The following is a 22,739-nucleotide window of genomic DNA, read 5'->3' on the forward strand; positions in this document are numbered from 1 at the left end:
ACATGAATTGAGAAAAATTAAATGTGAAAATTACATTTTCATACTTTGTAGACAAAGTTCAAATTTCAGTTTAGGTTTTAATTATTTATCATGTATATAAATGCATGAACACCTAGGACTTTTTAATTAAAAAAAAAAAAAACCTTACACTTTTACCTGGTTGTTTGGCTGTTACATGAACTCCACACCTTGTGACATTGGAGAAGGAAGAGCATGCACTCTTGCAAAGAAAACTGATTTTAAAAATAGCTTATGACAAACCATCATTCTGAAGGTTGATTGTGTTGGGCAAAAATTAAACCTCCCAATGAAATCTGACAGTAAGCATAAAATGACTTGGGATTCTTCAGTGCTTGGAGTCATCCACACTCCTTCCTGTCAGCATAGTTAATCAAGCATTTAATGGAATGATTTTTAACACATCTGTGTTTATCCTTCCTGCCTCTGAGTAAGATCCCAAATTCCTTGAGGGCACGAACTGTGTCTAAACAAACCCCTGCACACGCCCTAAGACTAGGCCTAACTGGACACACTCTGGGATGCTCAGCAAAGGTTAATTACCATGATAATGATTTGTATTCTGGTGGTAAATCTTTTTGTTTGCACTTAGTGAAATTACTTAGTGCTTTATATAAAGAGTCAGCAGACATGTGTTACCCCAAATGTTTTTAATTGAACTGAGCGTGATTATGTATTTTTCTTTGTTTTATGGGTTGCCATTGTTTGAGAACTCATTACCTACAGCCAAAGGAGAACCAGTATAGTAGAGGAGAATGTGTGCTGCAATTGGAGTCAAAGGAGCTGGGTTTAAAAAAGAGAAAAAGGTCCATTTGTGTAAAATATTTCTAGCAGCTCTTTTTGTGGTGGCTGAGACTTGGAAATCAAAGGGATGCCCATCCTTGGGGAATGGCTAAACAAGCCATGGTATATGATGGGGATGGAATCTTATTGTGCTAGAAGGAAATGACAAGAAGGATGACTTCAGAAAGGCCTGGAGAGACTTGTATGAACTGATGTATAGTGAAGTGAGCAGATACCAAGAGAACATTGGACACAGTGACAGCTATATTGTTTGATGAAGAACTATGAATGGCTTAAATATTCTTAGCAATACAATGATCCAAGACAATCCCAAAGGATTAATGAGGAAGCATACTATCTACCCCGCACAGAAAGAACTGATACTGATGGAACACAGACTGAAGCAGGCTATTTTTTACTTCATTTATGTTTTTCTTTGATAGTTTTTCTTATACAAAAGGACCTAATATGGTGATGTTTTACATAATTTCACACTGCATAACCTATATCTGATGCTTACTTCCTCAAAGGAGGGGGGAGGGGAGGGAGGAAAGGAGGGATAGAAATTTGGAACTCAATACTTAAATAAAAATATTTATAATGAAAAACAGATATATGCCTCCGAGTACAACAGAGGCCAAGATTAAAATTTGGTTTTCTGACAATTTTCTGTGATCTTTCTTTGTGGCCAGTTTGAACTTAGTATTACTTTTATCTGTACTTGGGAAAATTATTTTGATAGTTACATGGATAATGGGAGCAGTGGCTTTGGAAGGTCACTTTTTCTACTCCATCTCAGGATCTATTTCACAGTCAATAAATAGTCAATCCTGTCTAAAAACAAAACAAAGAAAAACAAAGGACTTGGGTTTGTTCTACTCTTGGGTTTGCCATCTTTTTGTGTCCTGGAGCAAGTCTTTGGGCAGCAGCTTCCTCTCTGGTGTTACAAGGGACCTTCCCCATTCTTAAATCTATGATCCTCTTTCCCCTAGGATGATAGCATATTGAGGTCCTGTACACTTTCTAGATTTGTGTTCCTATTAATCTTTTCCACACAGTAGCTATTTACTCTGTGTTTGTGTAGTGAATAAACTAATCATTGGGTAGATAATTTTTGGAAAGAAATGCATGTGGACTAGCCCTGTGATGGGAAGGTGTGAATGACTAATGGTCTGCTGAGTAGGCACATCCCAATTCCAGAAGATTCAGGCCTCATCAAAGGCTGTGTGAAAGTTTGATTGAGTGACACAGTTTGAAGAAGAACATTTTTAATCAAACATATGAATGAATGACCCAAATCTGAAAAATAGCAAGCTGCATGTGGCCACAGCCAGAGCCAATGATGGACATGGTTCCACCAGCTCCAGTTCACAAGATCATGGATACAATGTTGCATATCGAGTTAGGAAGACTGAGATTCAAATTTATCCTCAGATAAGCTGTATGACCTTGGGTAAGTCAGCTGACCTGCCTTTTCCTCAATTTCCCCCACCCATAAAATGAGAGAGTTAGATTCTTTGGCCTCTAAGGTGCAATTCAACTATAAAGTCGTGATTGTATGATTCTTGGAAAAAGATGAGTTTTTGAGAGAGGTCTGAAACCAGTCAGTTATTTATTAATATCCTCCTTATCATTCTCTATGCCAGGCACAATGCTGGGAATACACAAGCAAAAATTCAACAGTCCCTGCCCTCAAGAAACTTACACTGGATCAGAAGAGAAAAGATGTATGTATGTAAGTGTATTGAGCTATATGGAAATATAAAAGCAAATGTGAGATAACCTTGGGATAGAGAAATAGCTAAGGGCACCAGGAAAAAGAATGAAGGGAGCTATTAACACTAGTCAGTGGAGAGGTAGCATTATTAACATAGTGAATGGAATAGAGGAAAAGAAGGATTTTTAAACAGGAGGAGGACAAGCAAAGCCAAAGAACAGAACTGGGCATGCACATGGCATGTGGGAGGGATAAAGAGGCAGACAGAACTGAGAATGGATTAAGGAATTTCATTCCATTCTTCCTTTCTTAGTCATTAATTTAATTTTATGGAACTTTATCTGTTTCAAATTCAATGTAGCCCAGGAAAACTTGTCTCTGAAATAGGGTAGAAATACTTTCGGATGAAATGAGTTTCCTATGAGTTCATCACAATTTATAAAGTCACTTAAGGTCTGAAAAATACCCAGCTCAAGAAGTGATAAGTGCTGTCTGATGTTTTTCAACTTCTGCTTCATATTCTAGTTTGTCCAGCATTTGTGAGCATCTCATGGCATAGATTTATCTGTGGGATTTGGAAAAGCAGAATAATTTCATTCTAAAGTGCCCAAATCTTGTATCATTTTAATGGCCTCTTCAAAATGTTTAATGTGTAGAGTTGTGTTCCACTTTTTTTTCCTTCTTAGCTTGCAGTACTACTATATACATCCCATATTGGGAAGGTTGAGAGATTGTGGGTGGATGAATGAATGAAAAAAGCATTAAAATAATTCTTTGGAGACTGAAACAGTGGATAAGTGAATCACAGGAGATTTGGAGATGTTGGCTGCTTTTGGACAATCCCCAAAAGTTGGGGGGAACTCCAGGAAATTCCAGCAATCCTTCAAAATCAGGGGATCATTTCTAAGCAGGAAACCCTTCCCCAGAAAGACAGCCATTTGGGTGCGATTAGAAGGAAGGATCTCGCACACACCAATTGCATGCATTCTTCTATTGGAGTTGAGGAGTGAACTTGATTTTGAGCTTGTTTACTACCGGTAAATCATGACTTCCTGTTTTTGACAAGTGAGCAACTTCCAGAAAGGCTTATAAACCAGATAAAAGGTTTCTTGGACAGCAAATGGCCTTGCCATATTTTTGCGAATTAGTTCTAAGTGAATCAGAAAACAGAACAAATGTCCCCCAAAATACATATGGCTTTTTGTAACTGATGTGAAGAATGTTTGATGAAATACACTTTTGGTTTCGATGGAGCCTCTCAAAATAGTTGGGCATATGCTTTGATGGCCACATTTGGCTAATAGAGTTTTGGCTTCCATAGAAATAGAAAGTCTGTCACAACCAATTTCTCTAGGCTTTATAGACTTGGAAAAGAATTTCTTGGGTGCTCTGCACAGATCTGTTTGAGAGCAGGAAAAGGGAGACTAGAATTTCCTGAGTCTGTATGGATACCATTTTGGTTAGAGTATGGGGAAGATGTATGGCATTGTTTTAGATTTATTGAAGCTTTGTTTTATCATGTTTTTACCCTGAAGACTGTAACAGATCAATTTTAAGGAACACAAAATAGCCTTCTTATGTTCCATAGAAAAGTAATTGGTGATATTTAGGAGGCAAGATGGGTTCAATTAAGAGTAAGTCACCCCACCTAATCTCATTGACTTCTAGCAGCTTTTTTTTTTCGGGGCAATGAGGGTTAAGTGACTTGCTCAGGGTGACACAGTCATTGACGTCTATGATTATGGTTCCTTGACTATCAATCAAGAAACTATTGTACAAAGAGATCATTTTAATTTCAGTCATGCTTTGACCACATCCCTCACAAATCTTTGTGAATAAAATAGAGAAAGGTGGACTAGCTAATCTACAAGTGCATGGATTCATCAATGACTGAAAAACATCCCAGGATGCATCTGGGTTATTATTGACATTGATTCTCACAGAATATGTGCTTTTGGTTGTCAAATAGTTCTGTGCTCAGACTCATTCTTTACCACTTTTTCATCATGTGAATAGAGAGAGACATCCAAGGTATGTTTCTTCCAATATGTATAAGCTACGTTATGTGGTGGAAGAAAGCTGCAGAATCCGAATGTAACATTTATGGGTTGTATGAATGGATCAAAAATAACCTTCAAATACCACAGACACTCTAATGTGTCTGTGATCTCAACAAAATTACCATTCCTTCCAATGCTGTTTGTCTATCATCCTGTGTGAACTATATCCATCTCTTCCTTTAAGTTTCCCACAGCAATAACAGTAAATAAAAATATAGCCACTAGAAATGAGATGGCACATTGGTACACTTTACCAAGATGACAAGTTTTCCAAAGTGATTTATAAATATATCTCATTTGATTCTCTTCAACAATCTCAAGGGATGGGTGCTATTATTACTCCTGTTTTATATATGGAAAAGCAGATGTGAGTTATCCTCATTTTTTGTACAGAAGGGAGATTATAGGTTTGCTTAGAGTTACAGAATTTGTAAGGTCTGAGGTGAGATTTGAACTCGAGTCTTCCTAACTGTGGATGCCAGTGTTCTAAGCACTATGCTGTCTTTCTGCCTCTTAATGTGCTAGGAGCTTTCCTCCTTTCAATTGACATGGACAGGATAATAGAGCTAAATCTAAAACCCCAACTGTGGCTTCAAAAATTTCATAAAATTAATTAAAAGAGCTCTAGCTTATTAGAATTTCAGGTGACAAAGTCCAAGAGGTGTGAATGGAATAATGTCAGTATATAGACCAGTGTGGTACAATTACTGAGGAGGCTAATTCAAACTTAATTAAGCAACATGGCATTTGTGAAGTACAGACACTGTGTCTGGAGAAAAAATACAGTAACTGAAATGATATGCACTCACATGGAGCTTGCATTTGAACATACATACATACAAGTATAAATAGAAGAAATAAAAAATAGATTCAAGGTTGTTACATAATACAAAGGAGGTGGGCTCCTAAGAGGTGAAGGATCAACAATAGTTTTATGTGAAATGTGGTGCCTGAGCTGTCTTGAATTTAGTGAGGGAATCTTTGAGGCTAAGGGAGGAGAGTGGGAATTCTTGGAAGCTTTGAAGTTGAATGGCAATTCCAAAATGATATTATGAGAACTAAGATGCTTTCAAAGGAGGTGGTAAGGAAGCAAATTAACTTAAACCCTTGTGATATAAGACGCTCTGAAGAAGTTGGGGTATTTAACTGGAACAGAAAACTGGGCAAGTGGCGAGAATGGTTATGGTCTGTTTTCAAGTATTTTGAAGGACTCCTTGTCAACTTAGAGGTAACTCAGTAGCCAGTGGATAGAATGCTGGGCTTGGAGTTAAGAGGACCTGAATTCAATCTGGCTTCAGACACTTATTAGCTGTATGACACTAAGTATTTACCCCTGTCTGCCTCGTTTCTTCATCTGTAAAAGGATCTGAAGAAGGAAATGGCATACTGCTCTAGTATCTTTGCCAAGAAAAACCCCAAATAGGGTCAGATAGAGTAGACACAACTGAAACACTCTACAACAACAACAACAGCAACAACAACAAGTATTGTCAAAGATGGCTTAGACTTACCCAGTTTCACTCCAGAGAACTAGAACCTAAGCAGTGGGTGGGAGATGCTAGTACTTCAATTAATCTCAGTTTAAAACAAAACCTTCCTATTGGTTCAAATGACTAAAAGTAAGACTGTCAGAGTTTGAAGGGACTCTACATCCATGTAACCCGAATCACACCTGGAGTGGAATGGGCATTTCTATAGCACCTACTATTCGCCAGGCACTGTAACTGAGTCCTTTTGTCACAAATGTAATCTCATTGAAGTCCTCAAAGAATGGTTGAGAGGGAGGTGTTATTATTACACCTATTTTTTTTATTTTTTATTTGGGTGGGCAGGGTAATGAGGGTTAAGTGACTTGCCCAGGATCACACAGCTAGTAAGTGTCAAGTGTCTGAAGCTGGAATTGAACTCAGGTCCTCCCGAATCCAGGGCCAGTGCTTTATCCACTGCGCCACCTAGCTACCCTATTGCACCTATTTAAAGTGTGAGGAAACCAAGGCAAACAAAGGTTTAAATGACTTGTCCAGGGTCACACAGCTTGTAAGTATCTGAGGCTAAATTTGAACCCACGTCTTTTTCTGACTCCAGGATCAGAGTTCTACCACTGCACAACCAGTTGCCTCCAACTTGAATACAGATCCCATTTGCAACATCTATAAATACTTGTACACCTCCAGTGAGGACCAAACTAATACATCCCAAGGCAGCCATTGCCCTTTGGATAACTCTAATTGTTATGCAGTTGTTTTGATTTGCATTTCTCTATTCAATAGTGATTTAGAACAAAGTTTCTTAAACTGTGGGTCAGACCCCATACGGGGTTGAATAACTGAATGTGGGAGGTAATGAAAATTTGGCACCGCAAAAGGTTATATATGCCAATTTTATATACCTATATACCTGGGGTAGTGTAAACATTTGTTGGGCAAAAAGTTGGTCACAAGTGGAAGAAATTTCGGAAGCCCTGATTTAGAGTATTTTTTTTTTCATATGACTATAGATAGCTTTAATTCTTCATCTGAAAACTGCTTGTCATATACTTTGACTATTTATCAATTGGGGAATGCTAATCTCTTCTTTTTGAGCTATATTCAAGTCATGAATCTTCTTGCATGAACCCTTAGGAGGTCAAATATGTCTCCTTGTGTTAAGATCTTTAGAGCACTTGTCTTGCTACCCATTCCTTTGGCATGTCTTTGTATTTCTATGAGGTCACAGGTTTTATTGCTCATTCCTTTCTTTCATTTATTTTTCTTAGTACCTCTATAGATATGTTTAAAGAATGGGGCTTGGAAGCTATATGTAGGCAATTCCCTCCTTCTTCATTTCTTCTCAGTTTCAAACTCTTTTGATTAGTTATATAGGTCCCTTCTCATAATGACTTTATAGAGATGAAAATGTAGTCACATAGACAGATAGTAACTAGTATCCTCTCCATCATTCTTTTAAAACATATATTACCATTTATGATTCCCTAATTCCCCACCAAAATGTATCTTTTTATTGGGATAATTTGAGAATTAATCCCTTGATATTATCGAAATTCCATGGCTTCCAGCATGGATTGATTCAGTGTGTATTTGGTTTGCTGCAGCTGTGCTTCTTAACTTCATCTTCCTTACTGCCATTTTTTATTTCTTTCACATGGCATATCCCCAGTTGTGGGGATTCTACTCATTATCACTACTGGACAAGAATGGGCAAATAGGAAAATGTTGGAAAGTTGTTTTCTCATACTTCTATTTAGTTTCCTTCCAGTTGCTTCTTCTGATGCCCTAAGGATGATAGGGCTTGGTTCTTTCACCTAGCTTCTTTCAGGCTTGTTTCCTTCTCTACTATTCTTTTTTTCTAAGAGGAAATACAGTTTATAACTCTTCTGCAATGTGTTCATCTTGTACTTAAAATAGGTTTGCCTTTGACTATTCTTCATGTCAAAAAGTTCAAGCATTTTTTTGTTCACTCAATGCTGGGCTCTTTGGGTCTCCTGATTGTAGAAATTGCTCAAAATTGTTTAAATGTCCATAGGAAATGCTCATGACCAGACTCAATTATCTTTCCTTTGTCAGCTTCTCCACGCTCTCCCTCAAAAGAGTATTTGAATAGGTGGGTTGACATAATTCCAATCATATATCACAGTTCTAAATGTACATCTCCTTTATTGTTTGTTCTTATTGCACAGAGATTGGTGATCAATTGTTTCTGTCTCTTAGGATACAGCCAACTTCATTTTTTTGGTGATGCGTTATTTTTTCTCATTAATTCACAGGACTTTGTCCATAGTGGGTCTTCAACAAATATCGCCTGAATTATTATTATAGAACTTTCAAGGTTTATTGCAGTAATGATATAGAACATTGGCAATAGGGTGAGTAGAAAAAAAAATGAATGAATCAAACAAAAAAAACATTGGTCCAACATTATATACTCAACATTGGAGATTTTGATGAGAACATATGGAGTAGTCTTTAACTACTGGGCTGAAGGAAAGGAGAAGTATGGCTAGCAAGGCCTGGTAGTATAATGAGTTTAGTGGTAGGTCATAAGGTAAGTACCACTGGGTCAGAGGGTATAATGGGCAGGGCAGATATGCGATCCAATGGGTAGAGTGCCAGACTTGGAAATCAGTATAACTGATTGTGAATCCACTTACTATCTGTTTGGACCCAACTGCGGCAAGTCACTTCACTTAAGCCTCAGATTCTTCATCTGTAAAATTTGGATAGTACTTACCTCCCAGGGTGTTATGAGGAACAAATCAGCTAATGTATATAAAGTGTCTTGCAAAATTTAAAAACAAACTAAATGTTAATCATCATTATTATTCCTAGTAGTAATATTATCAGGTAGATGGCAAGGTCTAATGGTCTTCCATATTACTGAAAGTATTGGTAATTGATGACTCCTATTCATTCAAGGGTCTGGGAAGGGACAGTAGGCCCAAAGAAAAGAATCAGATGGGAGCTCTGGGTTCCTTCCAGTGTGGATGGGGTAGATCATCATTCTGTTAGGAAGAGTAAAGGAAAAGGGAGCATTGGTAGGAAAGTTGCAGGGAAGGGAGAAGCTTTTGCTCTCAATGGACCATCCAGTTCCAGGTGGCATGTGGGTAACTGACAAGGAGCATAGGGGAAGGAGAGAGGCACTTCATTTGGAATGTTCCTAATCAGAAATGTCTGAAAAAGTCCTTTGGCAATAACCAAATAACCAAGCTTAACACCTAGTTAGCAAGAAGAATCAAAAACTAACAGATGCGCAGGCACCCTATATGAACTCTTTCCAGGCCTGCCGAAGTCCTCTTTTCCCAAAAGCCAAATTTGTTAACAATACCCAGCTATGTTTTGTCCCTCATGTTCTGGGCACAAAAATAGTTGGTCATGACCTTGGCCAGCATCATCGATAGTACTTTTGACCATTCAAAAGAATTGTTGTTCCTGGAAAAAGCACTTATGTACATATCTCTTGGTTCTTCAGTAGAATGGGCCCAGTGTCTCCAGAATAGAATCTCTATTGTCAGTCAACTCCAAGGTCAAGGGACTTCTTTCAGAAGTGTGACTCCCTGGAGGTCCCAGGATACTAAACATTTGGTTGTTCATGGAAGCTCACATACTAACTGTTGTCTTTGGTCATCTGAACCTATTCTCAAAGAGTCAGAGGATGAATGCCATCTCTAAATGTGAGACCCAGCTCATCTGTGGATGGCACTCAGATATTTGACAGGTAAATCCAGCATCATTATGGAATAAATCTTCCCCTGGACTGGATCTAGGAAGCTTTTGATCTGGGTGTTTATTTTGCAGATAATCTTTATCCTCACTCTCAACAAGAGGAGAGAGAGAGAAAGAGAGAGGGAGAGAGAAAGAGGGAGGGAGGGAGAGAAAGAGGGAGGGAGGGAGAGAGAGAGAGAGACAGAGAGAGAGAGGCAAAGAGAGAGGGAGAGAGAGAGAGGGAGAGAGAAAGAGGGAGGGAGGGAGAGAGAGAGAGAGAGAATCTGTTGATGCTTCATGCCTCAGCAGTTTAAAAAGCTGTTCTAGTCTCATGAAAGGAGCAAAGCAAACCCCCGAGATCGGAGTGGGTTTCAATTCCTCCCAAGAATCCGAGGGTGCCGTTATCTAACTGGTCTTGGACATCAAACGAATGGCAACTTCTTGCTGGTGCCCACAGTCACACCTACAAGCCTGTCTCTAGGCACCCAGGCATCCGCCTTAGCACACCTCCACTCTCAGCAGAGGCTCTGGGTCATTGCCCTGTGTACCTTGTTGGAGAGGGCCAGCTGGGAGGCCACAAATAGTCTCCGGTCTATTTATGTCGGGGCAGTAATCACAGTGGAATTTAAAGACTTGGTTTATAGATCCCAGATGAAGATCTTCTGTGTACAGTAAAGGGATGAATCCCTTCCAGACAGCTTCTTGTTCGGCTGAAGGAGGAGAGGAAGTCTTTCTCAGCAGCCGCCAAAGTCCTTTTGAGCCAGACCTGGGTGGGATTCTTGCTGTTGATATCCAAATAATGATCATAAAAAAAGGCTTGATTTTAATCTCCTCAGGGTTACTTTGTTGTCCTTATGAAACCATGAATCAACTTTAAAGCTTTTAGGGATGAAAGGAGACACAGAGACAAGTGCGGCTATCTTTCTCTTGAATGGGGCGGGGTGGGCATTGGAGAGAGAGAGAGAGAGAGAGAGAGAGAGAGAGAGAGAGAGAGAGAGAGAGAGAGAGAGAGAGAGAGAGAGAGAAACATGTTTGCTTGTTGCCTTTAGGCTTGGTCTGCTGGATTGTTTAGCTCATATCTTTTTTGGTATGCATCTCTGCCTTTTCCTCTCCTTCCCAGCCTCTCTTGCTAAGGGCGTGTGTGAGTGAGTGTGTGTGTGAGTGTGTGTAGATTGAGGCGACATGCAGTGTGTGTGGCCCACAAATTTTTCTTCTTTCCATTTACTGGACATAAGCTGGCTTGGGCTCAGAAGTGGGATATTAAACCTCTGGCTGATCCTGATAGTACCTTACTGTAGAAAATGGGACTGTCTGGCTAGCTGATAGGAAACAGGCTAATTACTCTTGGGCCTTTTGGCTCTGACAAAAAGCCCGATGTAGAGGAGAGGCCAGGGACGGTGGCGAGTAAGCTGAGCTAAGATAGGAACTAGGTTCTGTTCGGCACCATAGGCAGTGTCCTGATCATCATTTCTGGGTCTAGGCACAACACTCGACGATGATGATGACATTTAAATGGGGCTTTTAAGACTTGGAAAAACCATTGCTTCGATTGTCTCCAACTGCAGATTTTCCTCCGATCTAGATGTCGCTCTTTGCAACTCAAAAAATCCTTTTTTCTAACTTCCACTTGTACTTTAGTTAGGTCCCTGGGAGCAACAACGGCTGCTTCTCTCTCTCAAAGTTCTAGAGGTAACTGAGGTGTTGTGGACTCGACTTCTCTAAGGACACCATTGTGAGATCTCATTCTCTGGGTGTGATCTCCCCAACTTCAATAGCCAGTTATCAATTATCCAGCGTCCTTGTTCCATTAATCATCCAGTGATAAGGCCCCTAGGTTTTATTAACCTTAATTTAGCATTTGCAAATGGATATTTACTAGAATATAGTGTGAGAATGAAAGCCCAAAACATCTTTTCCCTCAGACCAAACTCAAGGCTCACTTCTCTTTACAACATCAGTCCCCTGGAAGAGGAAACCCCAACTTAAAACAATGGCTAAGAAGGGAGAAAGGAAGAGAAAGGAAACAAGTATTTATGGTGCACCTAGTATGTGCTGGGCACTGTACGAAGTGATTCTTAGAAATATCTCATTTGTTTCTGCAACAACCTATGAGACGGTTGCTATTATTATGCCCACTTTCAGATGAAGAAAATGAGGCAGACAGAGGTCAAATGACTTGCCCAGGGTCATACAAAGTAGTAAGTGCCTGAAGCCAGATTTGAACTTGGGTTTTTTCCTGATGCCAAACCTGGCTCTCTGTGCACTGCATCACCAGTTGTCTTTACAGAGCATTTGCCTCACCAAGTTCACTTTCAAATGTGACATAATCAATGTACTAAAGTCCCTCTACGAGAAAATCGGGTGTCCAGATTCCAGGACTGGGTCCTGCAGGTTACCCCTTGGGTTTACGCTCTTGAAAACCTTGGCATGGACTCCAATCTCAGGCACCCAGGGGATCACCTACTGTCCTTTGAAGGTCATGAAATCACAGCCTAGTCTAGTAAGCCTCCTGTACTCTTTTAAACTACACCAGGGTTTCTGAAACTTTTTCCCACTCATGACAACCTTTTCCCCTGAAAAATGTTTACAGGGACCACAGGCCTACAAGTATATATAAATAGGTCTTGTTGACAATCTTTTTTGCGACCCCCACATTCAGTTACTGCAACGCCTATGAAGTCACTACCTACAATTAAGAACTTTGATCTACTCTACAGATGGTGACACAACAAGTAGGTAAAACAGCATTACTTCAAGAAAACTTGGTAGGGGCACCGGCAGGAGTTCTCTTCTCCCCTCCCAGGGGCTTACAGAAGTCTTTACTTCCCTAGTTTATTTAAACACACTAGGATAGAAAGGAGGAGAAGAATGTCAGTTTTGACTGACTTGGAACCTTCTGATATATATCCATTTCCCCACTAAGCAACCCCAAATCCTCCTTCATCTCATGGTTAGTGAGCCAAGCTCTGAAGTGCACGAACCAGCTCCTTCTTCCCATCAACAGGCACTGCAAAACAACTCACCAAAATTGCCTTTCCCCGGGATGCACCTTCAGTCCCCTATTATATACACAAAACTATTCTGTCCTGAGCTCTCATCCTGCATCTCCCACGGGATATCTGTAAGTAATTGCCCTGAGGTATCAAAGACTCAACAGGGCCAAATGTTGTTTGTCTTTCATTCTCATAGATGACCATGACATCAGGAGGTGATACTCATGACTCCCATTGAATTGGATTTCAGTGAGGGAGGGCTGTGCAAAGTCACCAGCTCACCCTCTCTTCAGAGCCATCTGGGTCCAGTGGCAAGATATAGATGACCTGGAACATGGCCAAGTGAAACCAATTATATCCTCCCCAAAGAAACCCCATTCCTCTCTTCTCTATTTCTGCCAAGGGCTCCACCACAGAGTCAGTCTCCCAGGATTCAAACCTCAGAGTCATCTGACATTTCCACCCCTTTCCACTTAATCAGCTTCCAAGTTTTATTGATTCTACTTTGACACAATCTCTCCAGTTATTCTCATTCTCTTCTTAAAACCTAATCCAAACCCTTATTATCTCTAACCTGGACTTTCATGATGGCTTTGTAAGTGCCACTCCTTGCTGCTGCTTCTTTCATCTCCACTTTATCCTTCATTTAAGAGCCCAAGGATTTTCCCACAAATGCAGGAATGACCATATCAGTTCCTACTCAAGAAGCTTCAATGTTTCTAGGATAAAATAGAAGCTGCTCTTTTTATCATTGAAAGCAATTTCATAATCTAGCTAACCTTCCATTGCTAAAGTGGATTCATGTTATTTTCCTGCACACATACTACATTCCAAACACGTGGGCCCTCTTGCTGGTCTATTGTCCATTTCCATGACTTTGCATAAACTTGCCCCTCTACCCAAACATGTCTCCCTCTCGGCCCCCTCACATCCCCATTTGCTTCAAAGCTCAGGTGATTACTCCCACAATGAGATATTTGTTGATCTTCCCCAGTTGCCCCCACATCACTGTAAATTTAGTATGTGTATAGATACATGTTTATATGCACATTTACACTAACATACATGCAGTCATACATATATGTGCTATATATGAAGGTCTACACATACACTTTGTTGTACATATATGGTGTATATATGTATGTATATACATTCTTATTCAAAGGCATATCTCTTTCTTCAGTATGACGTAAGCTCCTGCAGGGAAGGTATTATTTCATTATTTTCGCCTTTTGTCCCCAGCACTGAGCACAATAATCTCTTAATAAGCATTTGCTGAATTCATTGAATTGAATGTTCTTCAACATAGAAGAGAACCCATAGACTCAGGGGAGTTCAAAGGAATCTCAGTGCCCCCCCCCAACAATGAAGAACTGGTGACCACTTGTGGAAGATATTCTATAGTGAGGAGCTCCTCTCCCTTTCCTCCACCCAGGCAGCCAACTGCACTACAGGACAGCTTGTTAGAACAGTTCTAAGTTGTCTTCTCTTCTCATTAAGATCCCTTGTTCTCCTTATTCTGCCAGTCCTTATCCACCTCATCTTTCTTCCTGATGTCTTTCTCTTAAACATTGTTCTTCTATTCCATTCTCATTGTCCCAGCCTAGTCCAGACCTTTGTAGTAGCATTTTTGTGCTACAACAAATGCCTTCTAACCTTCCCTTCACCCACGTAGTTTCTTGGTTTTACCCACTATCCATTCTCCCATTAGGTTAATTTTTCTGAAATATGCTGGATCATAACAATTGCTAACTTTGACTTGACATGTTCAAAATGCTTCCCATTCACTAGCAGCTAGGGGCTGTGAGTTATCCCTTCACCCTAAGATTGAAGCTACTTTCCCCTGGATTCTCTATGTCCTTGTGGGAGAGTATGCCATTGACTGTGTGTGTGTGTGTGTGTGTGTGTGTGTGTGTGTGTGTGTGTGTGTGGTGGGGGAGAAGGATGTTTTGTACTAGTCATCTTTATTTTATCTCCTTGGAGCTACTTCAGGTGTGCTAACCAAAATAATTCTCAACTGCTAATCATGTCAGGAAGGTAAGCACACCAATGAGGGTTTAAGCCACTGGAATTATAGAATTAACTATAACTTCTAAATAATACTGCTAGAACCATAAAGCAATAGATGCATCCTTGTTCAGGGACATCCAACTCATCTATAAGAGCGGGAATTGGGATAAGGATCATTATTGCTTATATGTGGTATGCTAGGAATTGAAGTCACCAATGCTTGAGAATTACTATAGCTAGATAAATATCCCTGCCAGAAGTTCTGAGACACTGTGATAAAGACGCCAGCCCAGAGTCAGTATAAGCCAGGGTTTAAGTCCTGACTGGCAGATTCTGTTTAAGTGCCTGTGGGCAAGTGCCTAAATTTTTCCATACCCCCATCAAATCTTCAAGCCAATGTTAAGTTTCAGAGCAGAAGCTATATGCCTCAGCAGCAAAGTTATTTTTTTACCTAAAAGAAAAATCATGAGTACAAAACAAAGTTTTATTGTGATACATAATACAAAACTCTAATGAGATGATAGATATTCCATGATGCATGTTACCCACCCCTCAATAAACTTAAATAACAAGAAAAGAGAATGTAAAAAGTGAGTGTGACTGACAGTGAGGGAAGCTAATATGTTAGTAGCTTTCTATTTGCCCAAAGGAAAGGATGGTTGAGTATTTTTGAATTGCTTTTGGAATTATTTTTGCATTTTGAAAGTTTGGCTTTGAACAAATCAAGCATTTATTTGGCATCTTTTCTTGTTTTACACATTTGTCATCCTTGCATGAATGCATTGTTCTTTTGACTGGTTTTTCTGCAAAGTTGCATGCCTGTATCCCTATATTCTTATATTACGTAAACCCTCTTTATTCACCCTTTTTGGAGGGCTGCAACTATTCTACCACATTCAGCGGATTGGATTCACTTAGTCATTCTACATCACTGGGTTCACAGTTTGTTTCCAACTTCTTGCTGTTACTGAGAAGAGCATCTATGAAGATTTTCATTCAAATTAGGCTTTTCTGTTTGTTAATAACCTCTTTGAGGTATAAACTTAATAGTGGATCATGGACCAAACACTATGAATAATATTATAACTTCTTTTGCATAATTCTCAAAAGTTTTCCAAAATGGTTGGATCAACCCACAGCCTCCATGTGCAATGGATTCTTATACGTATTTTTTAACATGTACAGAAAGGCTGATTATTTTTTCTGGATTATTTTATATCCTACTTTACTGAAGCTATTAATTGCATTTTGAAAAAATTGACTAACTCATGTATAACTTATTTTGAAATGCTTGAGGTCTAGTGGGTGAGGGTGGGAAAGGAGGAGGAAGAGAAGTTGGAACAATTTTTAAAAAAAAATTGATGCTTAAAATTTGTTTCTACATATATTTTTGGAAAATAAAATTCTATTCAACGAAAATTAAGTCTCAGAGATTCTTCAAGTAAACCATCATTAAACTGCAGGTGGGATTGGATTTTGTTTCTTTGCTCACGCTTCCCCCCACCCTCCTTTTTTCTTGCCTTGATGCTCTCTCAAAACTCATGCATATATCGGTAGTATCATCTATATGGTCCATCTCTTCAATGACTTGGTGGCTGAAAATATCACCTGTCTATTTTTGTAAACTCTTTGTCCTCACACTTCACCACAAGACATCACCCCCAAGAACCGAAGAGTCTTAATTGCTTCGTCTTGGAATACAATGGAGTACAAGGGTGTCCAGTGATCATCACCCATTTCTACCATGTAATCAGTCTGTCTTTTGTTTTTCACTGATAGGCATCCTTTGTATAACTTCTTTCCCTTAATTCCTTGTTCTAATTTGATGCTCGCCTATTCATTATGTACGTTTCTATTGATGTGCCCTTTCCCCCTTGTACTTCACTTCTCCTGTAATTGCATTATTCTATGATTCCCAGTCATATAAAAGCAAAAGAATAAAATGGGTTTCAAAAACATTGGGACTCCATTTTAGGGAGAAACTTGAGGTCATTAAAAAAACTCGCCAATCTCCCAAAGACAAACTGCCCTACTTTCTTCCTCTATTTTCTATATAACATACGTACATGTATATATGTATGTTTGTATATTGTAGGTGTATGTATATGTGTGCACACACATATATGCATACACATGTGAAATATGTTATATGTGCATGTATATTATAGAAATATATGCTTATACACATATATGTATATCAACCTATATTTAGTGAGTATGCATTTCTTTGTTCTCTATCTCCATTAATAGCAAATCTCAGAGGTTCAATGAACAAAGCCATCTCTGTTATACCTTTCAAGAAATCTTGGATAACTTTGAGATATATGGTGGCTGCCTCATCGAGGATATATTTTTCTAATGACTTAAATCATCTTTATGATCAATAAACAACAAGAACAGTGGTCTCTTGTATTCTCGACATATTTTAGTCCATTGTATGACAGGAGGTATACAATCTCCTATGGAAGATCATGGTTGAAAGTTCACAAAGTCCTTCTGTTTCCTTTCTTATATCATCTTCAAGGACTCCTCGAAGCTTGTGGACATTAATATTATTCTGCTAGGTGGCCAAATCAGCATTTGGTCTGGTAGCTACTGACGCTTTCTAATTCATTTTGTAATATTTCAGACCAATATGTTTTCCCCCATGTTTTGGTTTTCTTAGCCTCCTTTACATGCTTCACAATTGATTTCCCAAAGCCTTCAAATTTTCATTGCCTCCCGCATGGTCCTTTCTGCATGTCTATGTGTAATCATTCATTGTTTCTAAGCTCCTTCAGACTACTCCCCTAGCTGCAAGACTTGTGGGTGTGTACTCCAGGATCATCTGTAAAAAGCCCTTGCTCCTGAGTGCATGGCAGAATCCTCCAGGGACCTCAAGGTTCATCTAGTATGGCCCCAGAAGCAGCCAACACACAGATGAACCAGCTGTCCCAAGATTCTGCATGAGGGCTCAATAGACCATCCTCGTTTATTCTCCTCTTCCCTTTTTCATGTGCCCAGCCACCAGACCCTGATTTATGTGTGTGTTGGCATTCTCTCCCTCTAAGTTCTTGTCTGCCCCTTTTTTATTGCAAGCAAACAATGGCTAGCAATGATACCTGGGACACACTTCTCCAGTAGGAACTGGTCCCCTAGGCAACATCTCATCCTGAACCATCTGGCCTTTTGTAGTTTTGGGCCAGAAGGGGAGGGGCTCTTTCAGACCACCTCCCTTTGGCTTAAAGGGGGAAATGAAAAAATATTAGGAGAACCCCTGTTCCCATATTTAAGGCCCAGCAAGCAAGTTATGCCCTGAGCTTGACAAAACGGCAATCCTTTGTGATCACCATCTGGATGATCTCACCCTCTGGCAAAATCACATCATTCACCAGGTTTTCTCTGAGGTGTCCAAGCACAGGACAAATCAGAAACTCCTGCAGTGAATCAAACTTGTTCCATGCTTGATGCTTCCTCATTGTCAGGGGCTACACCTCACTGGGTAGCCCACTAGTGTAAGTAATGAGATCTTCCCCCACTACTTTGGGTCCCCCAACTAGGGTTGGGGCCCAGCACATGTGGTCTATACCTCCTCCTTGCTTGTAAGCCTTTTTACTCACTTTGAAAATAAAACTTCTCTTTAATTCCTGACTCATCTGTCTCTGGCCTGCTCTGTTGGCTCCAGACATTCACAGGTTAGAGGCTGGTTCCATCTGGTTGACCTCTGTGTGTGTGTGTGGAGTGGTGTGGTGTGTGTGGTGTGCGGTGTGCGTGTGGGGAGAGAGAGAGAGAGAGAGAATTAAAAAGTTTATATTAAATTTGTCATTGTACTTACAAAAATTACCTGTTTGTGTTCTTTTTGGGATTTTTTTTTGTTTCATGCTTTTAAAATATTTTGTTAATGCTATTTTCTTTCTTTTTTGGTATCTCTATCACTACTCACCTCTGAAATAGAAATCTTTCCTTTTAACAAATATAGTCAAGCAAAGTAATTTATAGAACCACAGAATTTGAAAATTAAAATGGACCTTATTGTCTATCTAATCCAACCCCCACACAAAAGGAATCCCCACAATAATTTACTTGACAAGTGGTCATCCAGCTTCTGTTTAAAGACCTCCAAGGAAAGGTAACCCACCAAATCCTAAGGAAGCCCATTCCACTGTGGAAATGCTCTAATTGTTAGGAAGTCTAAATTTGTTTCTTTTTCAACTTAAATACATTGATCCTGCCTGATTCTGTTCCTTGGGGCCAAAAAAACCCAACCCACCATACTTAATACTTCTCATTCATCGTATAAAACTTGTCTGAAAATGTATGTCTCATTCTTAACATCAAATACATCACATTTATTTCAAGAGATGAGTAGAATGATTCATCAATGGTCTTCTGAAGTCATGATTGGTCACTTTATTGATCAGACTTCTGGAATTTTCCAAAGTTCTTTTCTTTTATATTACTACACTTATCATGTAACTTAGTCTGCTAGTTCAGGTCATTTCATTTGCATAATTTCATGCAAATTCTTCCTAGGTTTCCCAGAATTTGTCATAGTTATTGATTCTCACTACATATTTTTATTCTTCTACAGAAATTTTGTATAATTTTTATCTTTGTCCTAACATCTTTGTTACCTGACTGTGCATAGACAGATGATTAAAGAATGACTCCCATATCAATAGTTTGTCATTTCCTGTCTCTTAAAGTATAGACATGATTCTTTTATTATCTGGCACTCACCAAGTCCTAACAAGACCAAAGGATATTTTGGATTTTTCTTTTCTTTCTCCCCTCCCTGTCCCCCATGGTACATGATTAAAAAATATCATCACCAGGTAGACCATTCATCCAAAAAAAAATTGGCATCAGTTGCCAAGAGTTCTTTATGGTAGACTGAGCTGAGCCTTCACTCTGCTCTCAGAGTCTTGAGAACCCAGGGAAATCTTCATGCAATTCTGATGTATCAGAGTAAACTTTTGAGGAAGATTTAGGGCTGCATCTGTATAGATTATGGGGGCTACAAACGGAGACATAGACATCTGCCATCAGATCTTCCTGAAAGATATTTTCCTAGAATGCATACGCATAGAATAACCATTTTTATGGTAACACAAGTTTATGCTGTGTATATTGTTTACTAGATTCCATTTACATCTGCATATCTGAACACTAATAGAAGGCAAAATTGAGCAACACTTTGCAGTAAGAAAACACTAGATCGCTTTGCAAAATGATGCCAAGAGGAATATCCTGCGCCTTCCTGCATTGTTATTTAACATTCTTCAATAAATATTGGCAATAAGAAAATAAGACAGGAAAAATAAACTAAACGTAAATATTAAGAAAGAGAAAAAAACAAACCTCTTATTTAGAAATAAGGTAGTCAAATTACAAAACTATAGAGTCATCAAAAAAGTAATAGATTTCAGTAAATAGCAAGGATACAATATAAATCCACACAACAGTCTCAGGATTCTCTATTTTTAAAACAAAATCTAGCAGGAAAAAATATAAAAGACATCCTATTAAGTATTACTTAAAATGCTAAAATATCTTCTAGCAAGTCTTACTAAGGCTCATTCAAAAACATAAAAATAATTGCAAATATGCTTTAAATAAATAAGAAATTACTTAAATAACTAGAGGGATACTTAAGTACTTATGAGTGAAAATATAGCAATGTTTAATCATTCTATTACTTAAAGTAAATTACAATATAATGATGCATACATGTACACTACATGCACAGTATATGTACATATACACACATATATATATGTATTTTATAAAACTATCTAAGGACTAAAGTTTTGCAAAGTGTTTAATACATTATTTTATTTTTATCCTCAAAATAATCCTGAGAGATAGATGCTATTATTATTCCCATTACTTATAGATGAAGAAATTGAGGCAAGCAGATTAGTGACTTGTTCATAGTCACACACATAGGAAATATTTGAGGTTGGGTTTAAACTTAGTTCTTCTTGACGTCAGGCCCAGCCCTTTATCCAGTGTATCATGTAACTGTCTATACTAAGCAAACTATTAAAGGGGTATGTTATAGAACTAGGCAAAAGAAAATCAAAATTCATTTTAAAAACACAACAAAACAGTATAATCTCAAGGGAAATAGAAAATAATTTTTAAAAACTAGTGAAAAGGAAAATAATTCAAGTTTTCAAATTGATATATAGTAATAATAGTAAAAACTATTTTACATTTTTTTCAAAATATAAAAAAGGTAGGTTTGGGGAACAAATTAGATAAGGAAGAGTCAGAAACAATCAGGTAAAAAATTGAGTGTTTGATAAACCTGAGAACATAAATTAATCAAGGAAGAACTTTTGACTTAACAAGAACTATTGGGAAGACTCAAAGTTGATTAGGGAGTAATTCAGTTTTATCCACCATCTTATACAGTTTCCTTCAGTTAGCACAAATGAACCCACAATTTGAATAGGAAAAGTTTTATTATTCAAAAATAGAAAGAATGAGATCAACGTACCTTTCAAAAGTTATTTGTTTAGGAAGAAAAGTCTTAGACATATAGTATGTAGAAGCTAGGATAAAGACAAATAATTTCAATCACAGGGATTTGAAAAGCCTTCTCCCCCCAAACTAAAAATTGGTCAGAATATAAGAAGAAGCATCTATTTTGAACAAAAGGTCTTTTTTTCTACAATTTTTTCAGAATTCTCTCTATCAACATGTCTATGTATACACATGTACATATTTGTATGCATGATGCATGTGTGAATTAGAGAGAGGGACAGAGAGAGAGAGAGAGAGAGAGAGAGAGAGAAGGAGGGACGGAGAGAGAGCAGAAGAAATCCTAAGTGTCAAAGAACATAAACAATTTTCAAAGAAAGACTCAAACTCAAGAGACTATGTGAAAGATAATAGTAAAAAATAAAATCAAAACCAACTCTGAATTTTTACTTCACGCTGTGAATTTTTAAAAAGTCAATTACAGGGGGCAGCTATGTAGTGCAGTGAATAAAGTACCAGCCTTGGATTCAGGAGGACCTGAGTTAAAATCCAGCCTCAGACACTAGACACTTACTAGCTGTGTGACCCTGGGCAAGTCACTTAACCCTCATTGCCCTGCAAAAAAAAAATTAATTAAAAATGGTGGGAATATCAAGCATTAGAGTGTGTGTGTGTATGGGGGGGTAATAAGAAAAAAAACCAGAACAATATCATTGTGATGGACATGAGAATTGGTTCAGACATTTGGAGAAGCAATTTGCAATTATGCACAAAAAAGAAAGAAATGATTAAATATCCATACCCTTTCAACATATTAAAAACATCCCACTGCTAGGCATCTACTCCAATCAGGCCAAAGCAGAAAGAAAAAGGGAAAAATCATGTGATGCAATCTATTCACAAGAGTACTTTTTTATGATAGGAAAGAACTGAAGTTCACTGATTGCAGAATGGCTACATACACTGCTGTACCTCAATGTAATGAAAATTCTACTGTGCCATCAGTAATGACATCTACAACAATTTTAGAAAAGCATGAAGCCAAGGGAATAGAAGGAAATGACAAAAAGACAAAATATCCCAATTGAGAGATTATCAAAAGATATGAAGTTTTCAGATGAAATAATCAAAGCTAACTATAATCATATAAAAATGCTATAAAACACTATTGATTGGAGAAATGCAGGTCAAAATAATTTTTGGGTACTATCTTATACTGATTGGATTGGATAATAGGAAAGCACAAGAAAATGTCAAATGTTGTAGGGGATATGGGGAAAATGAGACATTAATGTACAGTTACTGAAGTTATAAACTGATTCAAACATTCTATTGAGCAATTTGGAACTATGGTCAAAGGGTTATAAAACCATGCCTACTCTTTGACCTAGCAATACCACTAGTCTGTAAGTATCCCAAAAGTGATAAGATACAAAAAGTTGAATTCCAAATTGAGGAGATGCTCATCACTTGGGGGATGGCTGAACAAAAT

This window comes from Dromiciops gliroides, chromosome 1 (genome assembly GCF_019393635.1).
Source record: "Dromiciops gliroides isolate mDroGli1 chromosome 1, mDroGli1.pri, whole genome shotgun sequence".
In the NCBI taxonomy this organism is placed as follows: Eukaryota; Metazoa; Chordata; class Mammalia; order Microbiotheria; family Microbiotheriidae; genus Dromiciops; species Dromiciops gliroides.